General features: G+C 37.0%; 1 long non-coding RNA gene across 13 annotated transcripts in view; it reads left to right on the plus strand.

Moving 5' to 3' along the window:
- The window catches only part of LOC101711862 (uncharacterized), a 302,781-nt gene that overhangs the window by 260,304 nt on the left and 27,296 nt on the right, over window positions 1-15,181 (plus strand). For 8 of the 13 annotated variants that reach the window (XR_015449547.1, XR_015449554.1, XR_015449551.1 and 5 more), the window contains 3 exons: window positions 160-276; window positions 3,852-4,120; window positions 5,978-9,141. This is a non-coding gene — a long non-coding RNA (uncharacterized LOC101711862). The other 5 variants (XR_015449548.1, XR_015449552.1, XR_015449550.1 and 2 more) reach the window with 5 other exon arrangements.

The raw sequence follows: 15,181 nt of genomic DNA on the forward strand, positions 1-15,181 counted from the left end.
TCACTGTTTCTCAAATGCTCTATGTAGGTTGCTGAAGGCATAGAGCAATGAACTGTAGCAACTTCTGCTGACTTACTTGTAGCGATGTCATTAGGATTTCATATAATGTATTACTTTGTACCCTCCTAACCTGAAAATGTTTCATATTTACCTCTCCAGACTAGTGTCCAGATTGTTTGGAAGTGTGAAGGAAGGATCCCAGGAGAAAGAGCTGAGCAAGACATCTGTGGTAATAAAACAATCAATAAAATTGAATCCAAGAAGGTGACTATTCAGGTGAGGTGGCTGCTGTGCTCTAAACAAACCCACATAAGTGACCATTGGCAAACAAGATGGCATCTTCCCATCAGTGTGGAGCCTTGATTTCCAGGCAGAGAATGCTGACACCACCTCCCACGGGGTGACAGGAAAGACCCAGGACTGGAGGGTACCATGCTGTCTGTGTTTATTCATACTAGGAAGAGGCCATCTTGGGGTGTCTGTGGAGCTTTATTCTATATGTAATCTTTCAGAATCAGCAGTTTAAAAACATCCCCTTGTTTTCCTCTTTGTATTTTGCAGTCTTATTTTAATTAATTTCTTGATCCCCTTTCCAATTCCTTCTAATCCTGGATTCAGAACTGATATTTACTGGGTCATAGACTTTGGCCCTGGGAAGTGAATTAAATACAGCTTGGATTCAAAACTATGTTATTTCAGTTAGAAAGCTCATATGTCTGAACATGCATTTAATTCAGTTCACACTGAGGCTAAAAGCAGAGTTTTATATTCAGCAGAAACATAGAAAACACATGCCACACATCACAGAGATATATTTTTAAGACAAACTAGTCAACAGGCTTCCCTTTAGTTCGTAGGAAACTGCCTGTCTGTGTGACTGTGATACTTTCCTCTTGCTGTCATTCTGTATGGCAAACTTCTATCACAATTGTTATTTTCACGAAGAGCAACTCTTTAGAAACACTACATAGTGGTCAGAAACTCAGGGCTGCATTATTTTCTTACCTACTTAAGGGAGTTAATAGGTGGTTAAAATAATAATTATTGATAAATCTTTTCAATCTAAATAATAGCATTTAACACTTTTTTCTTTCTCTCTTTCAGTCATCTAATGTTGTCCATGAGTCCTCATTATATGTCCAGGACCACTCTTAGAAACATGCCTTGTTGACATGAACTGAAAAAAAATAACAGAATCACCAGAAAAAAATCAATTTCTTTCCTTAAGAAAGAGGCAGAGGAATGAAGTAACAAAAGAAACCTTATTCCTGTTCATAGGCCCACACATTTCACTGTTTTTACATCATTGCAGCTTGTTGTCCGGAGTTCTTTTGCAAAAGGCCACTCCAAGGTCAAGGCTGCTGAGATAGCCCAGGCAGCAGACCTTCAGAAAAGGGAGACAGTATCTCAAGGGCAGCTTCTAGTGAACCAGAAGAATCTGCTGTGGATTACAGAAGGGAAAGAAAAAAAGCGAGTCAGTCACTGATTCACTGGCTAGCCATGTAAAAATGAAGGTGACATTTTTAGCAGTAAATCTAGCAGGAGATTGAGTTATGGTTTTTTGCCGGACTAAAATTCACTCTTCATGCCTCACATTTACTCTACCGAACTGCCCATTGAATGAATTTTTCTAACCCCCTAGTTCTGTTGTGCGTGGACCAGAAGTCTGGAGGGAGGTGGGGAGAATTCATTCACTGGGCAGATGCGCAGTTAATCTGAGGCAGGGAGAATGAATTTTAAAGCAAAAGACTTCTGAATTTTAGAACAAAAGAGTTCTGTATTTGGAGAAGTTCCAATTCTTTGGGGTTTTCTGTGATTTGAATCTAGCTGGGCAAAGAGACAAGGAGTAGAGAAGTTCAGACCTCAGCCTTAAAATGGAAAGACTGTCTCAAATAGGACAAGATCACCAGTAATATGTGGGCACAATTCCTATCATCATGGAGTTGTCATAACGTATACTTGTTTTAAAAAGTATTGTCAGTGCTCAGAGAGTGTTGATCATGTAATTTAACAAAATCTAGTGGTTTTCTTTCATGAATTTTGTGGTATGTTAGGATGAATTAACACTTGCTTAGGTGTCCACAAGAAAATGGCATTCACTCTGGATGACAGAAAAGAGGGGAAAAGCTGTGATTCCACTTTTGGAGCTAATTTGTTCATATTTATCCAGGACAGCTGTGTACTTGGAACAGTTCACATTTAGAAATCGTTGTTTCAGTCATGCATCTAGCTATAAAGACTCTGAAGCTGTTCAGTCAATGACTCTAAAAAGGATATTTCATTGTGGTTTTCAACAACCATAGTGAATGTTTCCAGTTGTCTAGAAGAATTTTACTTACATTAAGATTCATTTTAGACACAATGCAGAAATATGTCAAATAAATTTGTTCAATCTCTGAGCCTTTCCTTCATTAAATAATTAAATTGTTAACCAATCACTGGGGATGTGGAATGTGGATACCCAAATAAGAAGCTGATTAGAGACAAATGAGCAAATTTGCTTGAGCCAGACACTTTTTTACTTCATTCCTCTCTACTCATACTTTAATAAAATATACTTGCTCAAATTAACTATTTAGTTTGATTTGTTCTAGAGTTTGGCTTGAATATTAACAATGGGTACAAGGAACAGAGAATGAAGGATAAGAGAGACAGAAGTGCTGGACACTCTGCACAAGGCCATAGTGACTCTTGGCTTGCTATTTGATATTAAATGAGTTCACTGGGTACATTAATGAAAAGGCTTAAGAATTCAAATGTAGTCTGTAGGATTGCCTCAGAAGTCACAGCTGTATAGACCACCATTCTTTAGTTTTCTAGAACTTTGGTTGTGTCTGTAAACACACACACATACATATAAAGAGGGAGAGGCAAATGTAATCCATGGTTATTATATTGCACATATTAGCTTGAAACACATTGGTGTAATCGCTTTCTGTTGCTGTGACAAAATACCTGAAATAATCAAAAGAAGGAAAAGTTTGTTTTGACTCATGGTTTCAGGATGTCAGTCCATGGTTGCTGGACTCGATTACCTTGGCCTATGGTGAGGCAGAACATCATAGTGAGAGTACACGTTGCCCAAACCTGCTTGCTTTGTAGCAGCTGAGAAACAAAGGAAAAAGAGAAAGAGAGTAGGACCCCAATATCCCTTCAAGGGCCCAGCTCCTTGACTTAACTTTCCTCTACTATGCTCTACCTACTATAGGTAGCACATCTCCCAACAACAACATCAGATGGAGGCCAAGCCTTCTGCACATCAGTGTTGGGGGGACATTTAAGATTCAAACTATATCAGATGGAGATTGTAAAGATTATTATTGTGTTGGAAAATAATTTCATTTATGAATAGATTCTGTATTCTAGATGAGAGGTAGAAAATGTACACTATCTGTCTATGGTGTAAATTTGGGATTAGTAAATGATGTTCTGCATATGTAATCTGGCTTATCATCTGTTTTTGCAAATAAAGTTTTATTGGAGCACAGTAGTGCTCATTTATTAATGCATTATCTGTGGCAGATATTTTGCTGCAGCTATAGGGTGGGTGTGAAAGAGACCACGTGTCCTACAAAGCCTAAAATAGTTACCATCTGGTCCCTTACAGTAGAGGTTTGCCAATCCATGCTTGTTAGTAACTTAAAGGAAAAGATTAGGCTTGTTTCCCATAAAATATGTAATTTAGTGTTATTTGTGAACTGGACCCAGTTGTCTTTAAAAGCTTAAACAAGAGACATGAAAATTATGGTTTTTTGAAAGTATAAAATCTAAGTCTATGAAATTTTGTGTTTTATGAATTGTTTTTTCTGTATGTGTATTAAAATTCTCCTTACCACTTATTTTCCTTATAGGATATCCTGTTGACACTGCAAAGCCACTGATGATGTGAAAATTACAATAGCATTCCATTTCTTACTTTCATTTGGTTGCCAAATAAATGCAAATTAAGAACTAGGCTTAGTTGAGGTAGATTCTTCAACCTTTAACCACAGGATTTTCTGTTGGTGTGAAATATCTTTAGACACTATATGGAGAGAGATACCTCTTTGAATGACAAAAAAATTATCTTCTGTGAACAGATATAAGAAGAGACTCCTAAATCCAGTGCAGAAAGTAGTGGGTAAGTTCTGTGGTATGCTACTCAAAGCCTTTCCTGCCCTGTCAGGTTCCCAGGCGATTAAGTATGGCATCCAGCTGATCATCCTGCATTTCTATGTCCTTAGTAATGAGTTCTAGTTACTGCTCAGGTCATCTTTGGGCATGTTATCTAGTATCTGAGCCTCACTTTTTCCATCCGCAAAAAGGAATAATAATAATGACACCCCAGAGGGTGAACACAAATAACTTAGAAGTATGCTATGATAGCCCTTAGTAGTTTCCAATTGAAATGTTTGAAGCAGCTAAGGGTCTTTGTAAAATAATAAAGTAATTTAACTTTTAAAAAATTCACGTTTCTGTAGGCATTATAATGAATTCATCAGAATGTTCTTAGGGAAATGTCACCCTCCTCCTGTGCTGGTAAAGCCTTTTCTCCCACTTTTTTCCCAATATTTAGAAGCTAAAAAGCTTGTGCATATAGTTTAGGTCTTTTGCACACTGTCTTTTTGCACCTGGCACATTTTCTCCCAAGTTCACAAAAGAGGCTGATTCCCTGACAGAAAGGGGAAGTCTAGCAAGTCAAAACACTGCTTCAGAAGCTTAGCTGAGGTTATCCTGTTGTCAGACATGCGTGTCTTTACCTGTATCATCTCTCTGAAAATGAGCAGGCTAATGCACTTAACCATGGTTTGGGATAACACAAGGCAAATAGAATGGCAGCTCAGCCAAATATGAAAAGAACAAGGGTGTAGTATGTGCACTGTCAGCCACGTTAGCCTTGTTTTGTTTTTTAATGTCTCAATCATCTGCTATAACACAGAGTATGTTGTATTGTGAGAACAGAAAAGTGAGTGTTAAAAGAGACCAAATGTGGCCCTCTAAAGACTAAAAATCATGGGGTGGAGATCTCTCTCCCCTGCTATACAGAGATATGGTTTGACCACCACTCAAAGACTGGTCTCTCTGAGTTTTATTTCTCCAAAGAATACTTTTGATGTAACATAAATTCTTCAAGAAGCATCAAAACCTTAAGCTTCAGTGTAACTTTGCAATGATCCACAATTTGAATGCACAACGATAAACCTTCTAGAGCTAGAAAATGAGGAGTAGAGTGGAAAATGAAGGTTGAGAGTCAATTTCGAAGGAAACACCAAAAGTGTTTTAAATGATATACTTCCTGCAGCTTTTGTCTTTCCTTTTATATCTCAGGGAATTTCTTTTCTCACAATGGGATTTTAAATTAATTTCTAATTACACACACTTGCAGGAGATGGGAGTGGAATGACCTAATTACAGCCCAAATGGCTCCCCTCTGGCGATCCAGCAGTTAGAGCCACTGGGGTAGGTGATGGGTAGCATCCTGGCTCAGTCCTTACAGCAGCTCCCCGGGCAGTGGGTGCACACAGTTGTCAGCATCATGTCAAAATCTGTGCAAATTATTTGGAAGCCAAAATAAACAAATAAAAGTAAGCTTCAAAGTGATGATAGACTTCAGACTTCCCCTGTTCTACACAGATATAAACACGAACTGTGACCATCAAGGGAACAAAAGCCAGCAGAGAGGTTTAGATCTGGGTCTGTATTTAACTAGATTCTAATTAGTTACAATTAAGCTGCCAGGGAATAACAGCTACGGTGATACTGAAGAAGCAAGTCCCCAGATCAAATGTGTCTCCCACCATTTCTTTAGATTTCTCTTTCTTACTGAGATTTAGTTGGAAGTGATAGAGGAAGCAAAAGGTCTTACCAGGTATCTAATGGGGTCACTGCAGCAGCAAATTCCCTTTTGGTAATTCTTTGGCCTCCCTTTTTGCATATTCTACAGCAAAAGGAATAATTACTTTTATAACGTATACTCCATTCTTCTCTCTTCTTCCAGCCAAGAGACATTTCTCTGCCTTTATCAATCCCCCAAAAGGAGCCTAAACTGTAATCTGGAGTCACATTTTTTTTTTTTTTTTTTTTTTTGCCAAGTGAGAAAAGAGTATTCTGGCTAATAGGGAGTTCCTAAATACCAGAAGAAACAATGAATAAATGATATAAATGACATGTGGTTGAGATGGAGGAGAAAAAGACCCACCAAATGTACTGTTTATGAATTGGAAGAAAATCAGGTAGAATAGTGTGTCTGTTGCTGCTGTGTAGCCTGCCTGCACCACGTAAATCGGTGAGTGGAGATTTGGCCCAGGTCTTGTGTGCGGGGAGAGACTGCTAACTATAACAAAATGAAAATCCTGAAACTCTCAGTGATACGCGGCTGCGACAGCAAAAGGCCACTCCAGAGGCCTAGGTGACCCAATATTTGCACCCTTTTCTGTATTCTCTTATATGTTTAATGGATTATTTAATGGTATATAGTATAGTTCATATTTAAGTGATAAATATTTGCATAGCCTCATTGACACATTTATTGTGATTTTATTAAACAAAACTATGTAACACTCTTTGTGAGATTATACATATTTTAGTAAGCGCTGTTGGCAAAGAATAATTCATCTAGATATTTTAGTTATAATTTATGTAGTACTATTTCTTTTTGAATAGCAAGACTTTAAATATTTACCATAATCTCATGACTTGAAATCCTGACACAATCTGTTCTTAAAATTTCCCAATAACTTAGGTTAAAAAAATAGAATGAATGCCATTGTTTTCTGACTGTTATTATGTATCCTCTTTTCTACCACAGAGTCTGCGTATTTCAGTATGTTGCTAGGTGTACAAGTGGGAACAACAACAAAGATGGAGCTTGGGGGAGAAGAGAAATAGTCAAAAGAACTAGGAGAATAACATTCTTTCATTGGCCTGCAAGCTAGCCCTATGTACCAAATCTGGTCCACTAGCTAGTTTTGTAAATAAAGTTTTATTGGTACACAACACTCCTTTTATTATTCATTTATTTATTTATTTTTTGTGTTTGTTTATGGCTGATTTTCTGCTATAATGGCAGAGTAAATTGCTGCAAAAACTGTCTGGCCTTCAAAGCTTAAAATATATACTATCTGGCCCTTTATTTAAAAAGTCAATGAATTAATAAAGTGAGAAGGTTAAGCTAACTAAGCTAAGAATTTGTTGCTAAGACAATGTGAAGTTTCATGTTACACCTAGGATATGTGTTATATTGAGTCACTAATTCCTTGAGATCAGTGTAATGGTTTCATGTTACAAATGAGAAATAGTGTTAACCAAATATCTTAAATTGCTAAGCATTTATCCTTTCTCCTAAAATCATTTTAGAATTGATACAATTTATTTTTCAGATGTTATTCATCTTAGTTACCTCTTGTAATTTATCTCTCCTGAAGTCTGACTGGTTGTTGAAAAATAAGCAGATCACTATAGCTCATTACTTTTGTCAAATGGTTCTGATTTTATGGTCCTACAATTACAGCTGTTTTCAGGGATAAGAATGGGAATATTAGCATTATACTGGTCCTGTGTAATTTTTTCCCCCCAAATCCTTTTGTTTTGAGAAACTAAAACTATTATCCTCCTAAATTTCCTATTTCATAAAAAAATTTTGGTTTGAAATCTGTCTTCCTTCTAATATTTTCTCTTTATTATATAATAGTGGTAACATACTATTACAAACAAATATTAAAAGATTATTAGAAAATAGTAAAAATATTGTCAAATTTTATTGTGTGCCAGCACCTGGTCCACAGTTGAAAATTAGTATTTCTGATTTTCCTATCCAAACTGACCTAATTGGTGACAGATAGAGGCATTTATCATCTTAGTACTTATCTTTATACTTATTTTGGGCCGCCGTAGTTATTGTGTGATACACAGGGAATACATTCTAAAGAGTAAACCACTTGATGCAAATGAGAAATGTAGTTACTGCAAAGAACAGAGCAAGTATTGTGATTCAGTTGACATGTTAACTCTAAAAAATGGAGCACCCTGAAAATCTGAGTTATAAGGAGACACACACACACACACACACACACACACGCGCGCGCGCACACCAAAACACCAGGAAAGAAACCAAGAAATTCAGTAAAAGATCTTCAAGACATTGGGGTAGGAAAAGGCTCTATGAACAAAACCTCAGTTGCCTGTGAACTAGCACAAACAATTAACAAATGGGATCTCTTAGTACTAAAAAGCTTCTGCACAGTCAGAGAAACCACCAGCAGTGTGAAGAGACAACCCACAATATGGGAAAAAATTTTCACCAGCAGTCCCTCAGACAAAGGTCTACTATCTCGAATCTATAAAGAACTTAAAAAAATCAGACCTCCCAAATTTAAAGACCCAATCCAAAAATGGGCATCTGAAATGAGCAGACATTTCTCACACAAAGAAGTAGACATGGCAAATAAACATATGAAAAAATGTTCAACATCACTGGTCATTTGAGTGATGCAAATGAAAACAACAATGAGATTCCATCTCACTCCAGAAAGAATGGCTGCTATCATGAAATCAACCAACAACAAATCCTGGCAGGGATGTGGGGAAAGAGGAACCTGCTCCACTGCTGGTGGAAGTGTAGATTGGTGCAACCACTGTGGAAATCAGTATGGAGATACTTCAAAGAACTGGGACTGGAAGTCCCATTTGACCTAGCTATTCCACTGCTAGGTATCTTCCCCAAAGAATTAAAAGAATCATACCACAGTGATATATGTGCGCCCATGTTCATAGTGGCACAGTTTGTAATAGCTAAAACTTGAAACAGCCCAAATGCCCATCAACTGGAGACTGGATAAAGAAAATGTGGGTTTTTAAAAAATAAAATGGAGTACTACTCAGCCATCAAAAACGAGAAATTAGAGACATTTATTGCTAAATGGGTGCACATTGAGGCAATACTTTTAAGTGAAATAAACAGGACACACATGTATAAATACTGAATAGTTTCTCTAGTGTGAGAAACTGAAAGTATAAATAAGGACTAAAAGGTATAATTGATAATGTGAAATAGGAAGAAAAGGGGCAAAGGGGAAGGGGAAGTGGGAGGGGTAGGGGAAAGGAAAGAAGGGAATGGAATTAATATGAGAAAATGAAAAAAGGGAAACAAAGTCTTTGTAAATAGGGAGGGATGGTGGGTTTGAAGGGAGGGCAGGGGAAGGGGGAAAAAATAAGAACCAAGAGAGTATGTAAAGGTGCAGATTTCCAATGATGAATGTCACTATATTGTATACCTAAAATGTACCAATAAAAGGATATACAAAAAGAAAAGAAATTCAGTAAAGGAATACAGATGAAAGTGGATATTTCAGAAAACCTAACAGGTATTCATCCACACAATATCTGTTCTCATTTCTTGTGGGCCAGGTGTATAGTGAAAAAGACAAAGCACACAGTTTAATCTATAGAGGAGCTAGGCCTCACAGGAAAAGTTTCAAGTTAACAAACATAGCTTCTGTTTAAAGGTCTACACACCTTGGCTTGGCTATGAATTTTGTGCATCAGTTTTCTTCTGTATTTAAAATTATCTGCTATAGCAGTAAATATGTTAATGTATTTATGACCCACCATACTGTGTCTGTCTTATAAGAAAACCTTTAATGAATGTTAACCATAGTTAAATTATTAGAGGAAGGACAGTTCAATTGGACAGAAATAATGGTGTTGGACACATGGCTGCCTAATAAGTATTTTGAATGATCTAATGAATGACTAGAAAAACAAGAAAATAAGCAACACTTTTTAATAAGGAAAAACATGAAAACTGTAATAAAAAACATACAATTGTTAAATGTAAGTAGAACTATTACTCTAGTGAAAAGCAAGATTAATAGAAAAAGCTAGTTCAGGAATACTCTAAAACATAGCCATTCAAATACCAAAAGTAGTATTGAAAATGAGGGGCAGGCCAATGTATACCATGTAAATAAAAACCAACAGAAAGTAGACAGGCATCATCAGACAAAGAAATACAATGGCCTCCCAAAATTCACAGGAGTTATGTTCCTAGAGCACCTGTGAATTGTGAAAAACCATGAATTTCAGATCAGAAAAATGATTACAAGTGCCAATAATTATAGGTTAAATCCTAAATATGCTGTGTCTCCTGCAGTTATGTAATTTAATTTAATAAAATACTGTATTAATAAAGCCTTGAAGGGTGCAGAGTACTTTGTAGGCATCTTATGGGCCTTAAGGCCTTAAGAACAAAACCAAGAACACTGGCGAGAGCTACACCCGCTTCACCACCTGTTATGATGTGAGAATCCTGGCTTCATGGTAGCAGCCAATCAGCAGCAAGGAGAACTAAATGATCCTCTCAGATTGGCTACTTGAAACCCCACCCCAAGAACAACAACAACAACAAAGAACCCCCAAAAACAATTGTGGAGGATATTTGTGATTTCCGTGAAATTGCGGGACATTTCTGGGAATAATTATTAATTAGGTTCTAAGGAAAAATCTGCTAAGGACTGAAGCTGTGAACTGTGAACTGCGACACTTTGGTGGGGGAGTATACTATATTCAAAGTAAATAAACATTGAATGACAGAAAAGAATGTTATTTTAAGATAAAAGATAAGATTTGTAATGAAGATAAGCAGACATGTACCACTAGAAATATAAACCATTATACCATATTTAAAGCAATTACTCATATAAATACTAAGCCATTACATTAGGAAGATGCAATATACATCTCTCATACTTTACTTACAATGTAACCATAAATGATTATAAAGTATATTCTCACTATATTTAAAACTAATCTTCCCATCTGATAAATTTAAGCTTTTCACACCCTTTTTGTACTTTAAAATTTCAAGATAAATCAAATTATTTTTATTAAAACACATAAAATAGGGTGATAGATGTAATATTTTTACATTATAAGCACTCTCCAACTTGATACACCGCGAAGGAGTTTGTGGTACAAGTTGAAAAAAAATCACTCTTATGTATCAAAATAGTATGATTAATAAACATGCAGAGACTACTTCACTGAGAAAACACAGGTTAATGTCAACATTATGAGACATTTACAAAAATTGCTAGTAAAGGAAACACAAGACATTACCACTGTGTAGTTTCAAAGGAACCAGCTGCTTCGCAGGCGACCGGTGACAGAATGTGGGCAGCTCTGTGCAGACCGACTGAAGGCAGGTGCTGCACCGTGTCCCCTAGTGCTACCACAGAATGGTAAACCTCAATGAAGGCTTGAGATGCAACCAAAGCATGTTTATATGGCACACAGCTTTGAAAAGGCCCTTGAGGTGTACAGAGGTTCAATGAGCAATCAAAGAAAAACATCTCAAGTCACTTAGAATTTTGCAGCCAGGGAGCCTGCGTGCTGTTCACCTGGCCACTTGGCCCCAATCTGTGTCACCTCCACGCTCCTGCCTCCCCCTCTCCTGTATCACCAGCACATCTTTGCTGCTTTTTTCTCTATTAAAGTTCTTGAGAATAATTTGTTTGCATAAAGGGTCTCCCTACGAAGAATGGCCTCGAGATCACAATTTGGTGATTTTAAAAAAATTACTTTTATTTAATTTTTTAGATTAATTTTATTGGCACATTTTAGGTATACAATATGATCACATTCATCATTGGAAATTTGCACCTTTACATACTCTCCTGGTTCTTATTTTTTCCCCTGCCCTCCCTTCAACCCCTCCATCCCTCCCCATTTACAAAGACTCTGTTTCCATTTTTTCATTTTCTCATATTAATTCCATTCCCTTCTTTCCTTTCCCCTACCCCTCCCACTTCTCCTTCCCCTTTGCCCCTTTTCTTCCTATTTCACATTATCAATTATACCTTTTAGTCCTTATTTACACTTTCAGTTTCTCACACTAGAGAAACTATTCAGTATTTACACGTGTGTCCTATTTATTTTACTTAAGAGTATCGCCTCAGTGTGCATCCATTTAGCTATAAATGTCTCTAATTTCTCATTTTTTTGTATTAAATTCTTTTATTGGTACATTGTAGGTATACAACACAATTACACTTCTCATTGAGAATTGTACCTTTACATAATGCATCTTGGTTCTTATGTTTTCCCCATTCCTAGCCCTCCCTTCATGCCCTCCACCCTTCCCTATTTACAAAGACTTTATTTCCATTTTTTCCATTACTCATCATTTTTCCTTTCCCTTCTTTCCTTTCCCCTGCCCCTCCCACTATCCCTACCCCTTTGGACCTTTTCTTCCTATTTTACATTGTCGATTATTCATTCTACTCATTGGTACATTTTAGGTATACAATATAATGACATTCATCATTGGAAATTTGCACCTTTACATAATCTCTCTTGGTTCTTATTTTTCACCCTTGCCCAGCCCTCCCTTCAACCCCCTCAGTCCACCCTATTTACAAAAATTTTGTTCCTATTTTTCCATTTTCTCATATTAATCCCATTCCCTTCTGTCCTTTCCCCTAGCCCTCCCACTTCCTTTCCCTTTGCCATTTTTCTTCCTATTTCACATGACCTATTATACATTTAGTCCTTATTTACACTTTCAGTTTCTCACACCAGAGAAACTATTTGGTATTTACACATGTGTGTCCTATTTATTTCACTTAAGAGTATTCCCTCAATGTGCATCCACTTAGCTATAAATGTCTCTAATTTCTCATTTTTTATGGCTGAGTAGTACTCCATTTTATAAAAAACCACATTTTCTTTATCCAGTCTCCAGTTGATGGGCATTTGAGCTCTTTCCAAGTTTTAGCTATTACAAACTGCACTGCTATGAACATGGGTGCACATATATCACTGTGGTATGATTCTTTTAATTCTTTGGGGAAGATCCCCAGCAGTGGGATAGCAGGGTCAAATGGGACTTCCAGTCCTAGTTCTTTGAGGTATCTCCATACTGATTTCCACAGTGCTTGCACCAATCTACACTCCCACCAGCAGTGGAGCAGGGTTCCTCTTTCCCCACAGCCCTGTCAGCATTTGTTATTGGTTGATTTCATGATAGCAGCCATTCTTTCTGGAGTGAAGTGGAATTTCAGCATTGTTTTCATTTGCATCTCTCGAATGACCAGTGATGTTGAACATTTTTTCATGTATTTATTTGCTATTTCTACTTCTTTGTCTGAGAAATGTCTGTTCATTTCAGATGCCCATTTTTGGATTGGGTCTTTAAATTTGGGAGGTCTGATCTTTTTAAGTTCTTTATAGATTCGAGATAGTAGACCTTTGTCTGAGGAAGAGCAGGTGAAGATTTTTTCCCACATTGTGGGTTGTCTCTTCACACTGCTGGTGGTTTCTCTTGGTGTGCAGAAGCCTTTTAATAAGAAGAGATCCCACTTGTTGATTGTTTGTGCTAGTTCACAGGCAACTGAGGTTTTGTTCATAAAATCTTTTCCTACACTGATGTCTTCAAGGGTTCTACCTAACCTCTGTTCCAACTGGTTCAGAGTTTCTATTTTAATATTTAGATCTTTAATCCATTTTGATTTTAGTTTAGTGCATGGTGAGAGATACAGGTCTAGTTTTCATCTTTGGCAAGTTGAAGCCCAGTTTTTCCAGCACCATTTATTAAAGAGGCTATCTTTCCTCCAGTGAGGATGTTTGGCTCCTTTATTGAAGATGAGATGGCTGAGTGTGTCTGGCATTGTTTCTGCATCTTCTAATCTGTTCCACTGGTCTTCAAGTCTGTTTCTTTGCCAGTACCATGCTGTTTTTATCACAGTAGCTTTGTAGTATAGTTGCAAGTTGGAGATGATGATACCCCCTGCCATGTCTCTGTTACCTAGAATTGCTTTTGCTATTCTGGGTCTCTTCTTGTTCCAAATGAATTTTTAGATTGTTTTCTCAAGGTCTATGAAGTATGCTGCTGGGATCTCCATTGGAATTGCATTAAATCTATATAGCAGTTTTGGAAGTATGGCCATTTTCACTATATTAATCCTCCCTACCCAGGAGCAGGGGATGTCTGTCCATTTTCTGATATCATCTACAATCTCTCTTTTCAGAGTGCCATAGTTTTCAGAGAAGAGGTCTTTGATTTCTTTCGTTAGGTTGATTCCTAGGTATTTCAGTTTTTTGGATGCTATTGTGAAAGGAATTATTTGCCCTATTTCTCTCTCAGTGAGTCTGTCATTGGTGTAGAGGAAAAGTATTGACTTTTGTGTGTTGACCTTGTAACCAGCTACTTGACTGAATTTGGTTATTACATCTAGAAGACTTTTGGTGGAGTTCTTGGGGTCTTAGATATAGAGTATCATGTCATCTGCAAATAATGACAATTTCACTTCTTCATTACCTATCTTTATTCCTTTTATTTCTTTCTCTTGTCTAATTGCTGTGGCTGTCTCTAGAGCTATACTGAACAAGAGTGGTGATAGTGGACATCCTTGTCTTGTTCCTGATTTTAGTGTGAAGGATTTCAGCTTTTGACCATTTAGTATGATACTGGCTGTTGGATTTTCATAGATGGCTTCTATCGGATTGAGGTAGAGACCATCTATTCCAATTTTTTGTAGAGTTTTTATCATAAATGCATGTTGGATTTTGTCAAATGCTTTTTCTGCATCTAGGGAGATAATCATATGGTTTTTGTCCTTGGCTCTATTGATATAGTGTATTATATTAATTGATTTTCATATATTGAACCATCCCTGCATCCCTGGGATGAATCCCTCTTGATCAGGGTGTATGATCTTCTTGATGATCTTCTGCATTCTGTTTGCCAGTATCTTATTAAGGATTTTTGCATCTATGTTCATTAGTGAGATTGGCCTATAGTTCTCTTTTTCGGTTGGGTCTTTCTCTGCTTTGGAGATCAAGGTGATGCTTGCTTCCAGGAATGAATTTGGGAGTATTGCTTCCCTTTCAATTTCATTGAAGAGTTTAAACAGTAGTGGCAGTAGTTCCTCTCTAAATGTCTTGTAGAATTCAGCAGTGAAGCCATCAGGGCCTGGGCTTTTCTTAGTTGATAAGTTTTTAATTACATTTTCAATTTCATTGGTTGATATTGGACTGTTCAGAACTTTTAGGTCTTCTTCATTCAACTTTGGTAATTCATATGTATCTAGGAATCTGTCCATTTCTTCTGGGTTGTCCATCTTATTGGCATATAGGTTCTGGAAGTAGGTATTGATGCTCCTCTGGATTTCTGCTGAGTCTGTTGTAATTTCACCCTTTCATTCCT

This window comes from Heterocephalus glaber, unplaced genomic scaffold (assembly GCF_053883595.1).
Source record: "Heterocephalus glaber isolate CG9 unplaced genomic scaffold, H.glaber_assembly_v1.0 deba00000738, whole genome shotgun sequence".
In the NCBI taxonomy this organism is placed as follows: domain Eukaryota; kingdom Metazoa; phylum Chordata; class Mammalia; order Rodentia; family Bathyergidae; genus Heterocephalus; species Heterocephalus glaber.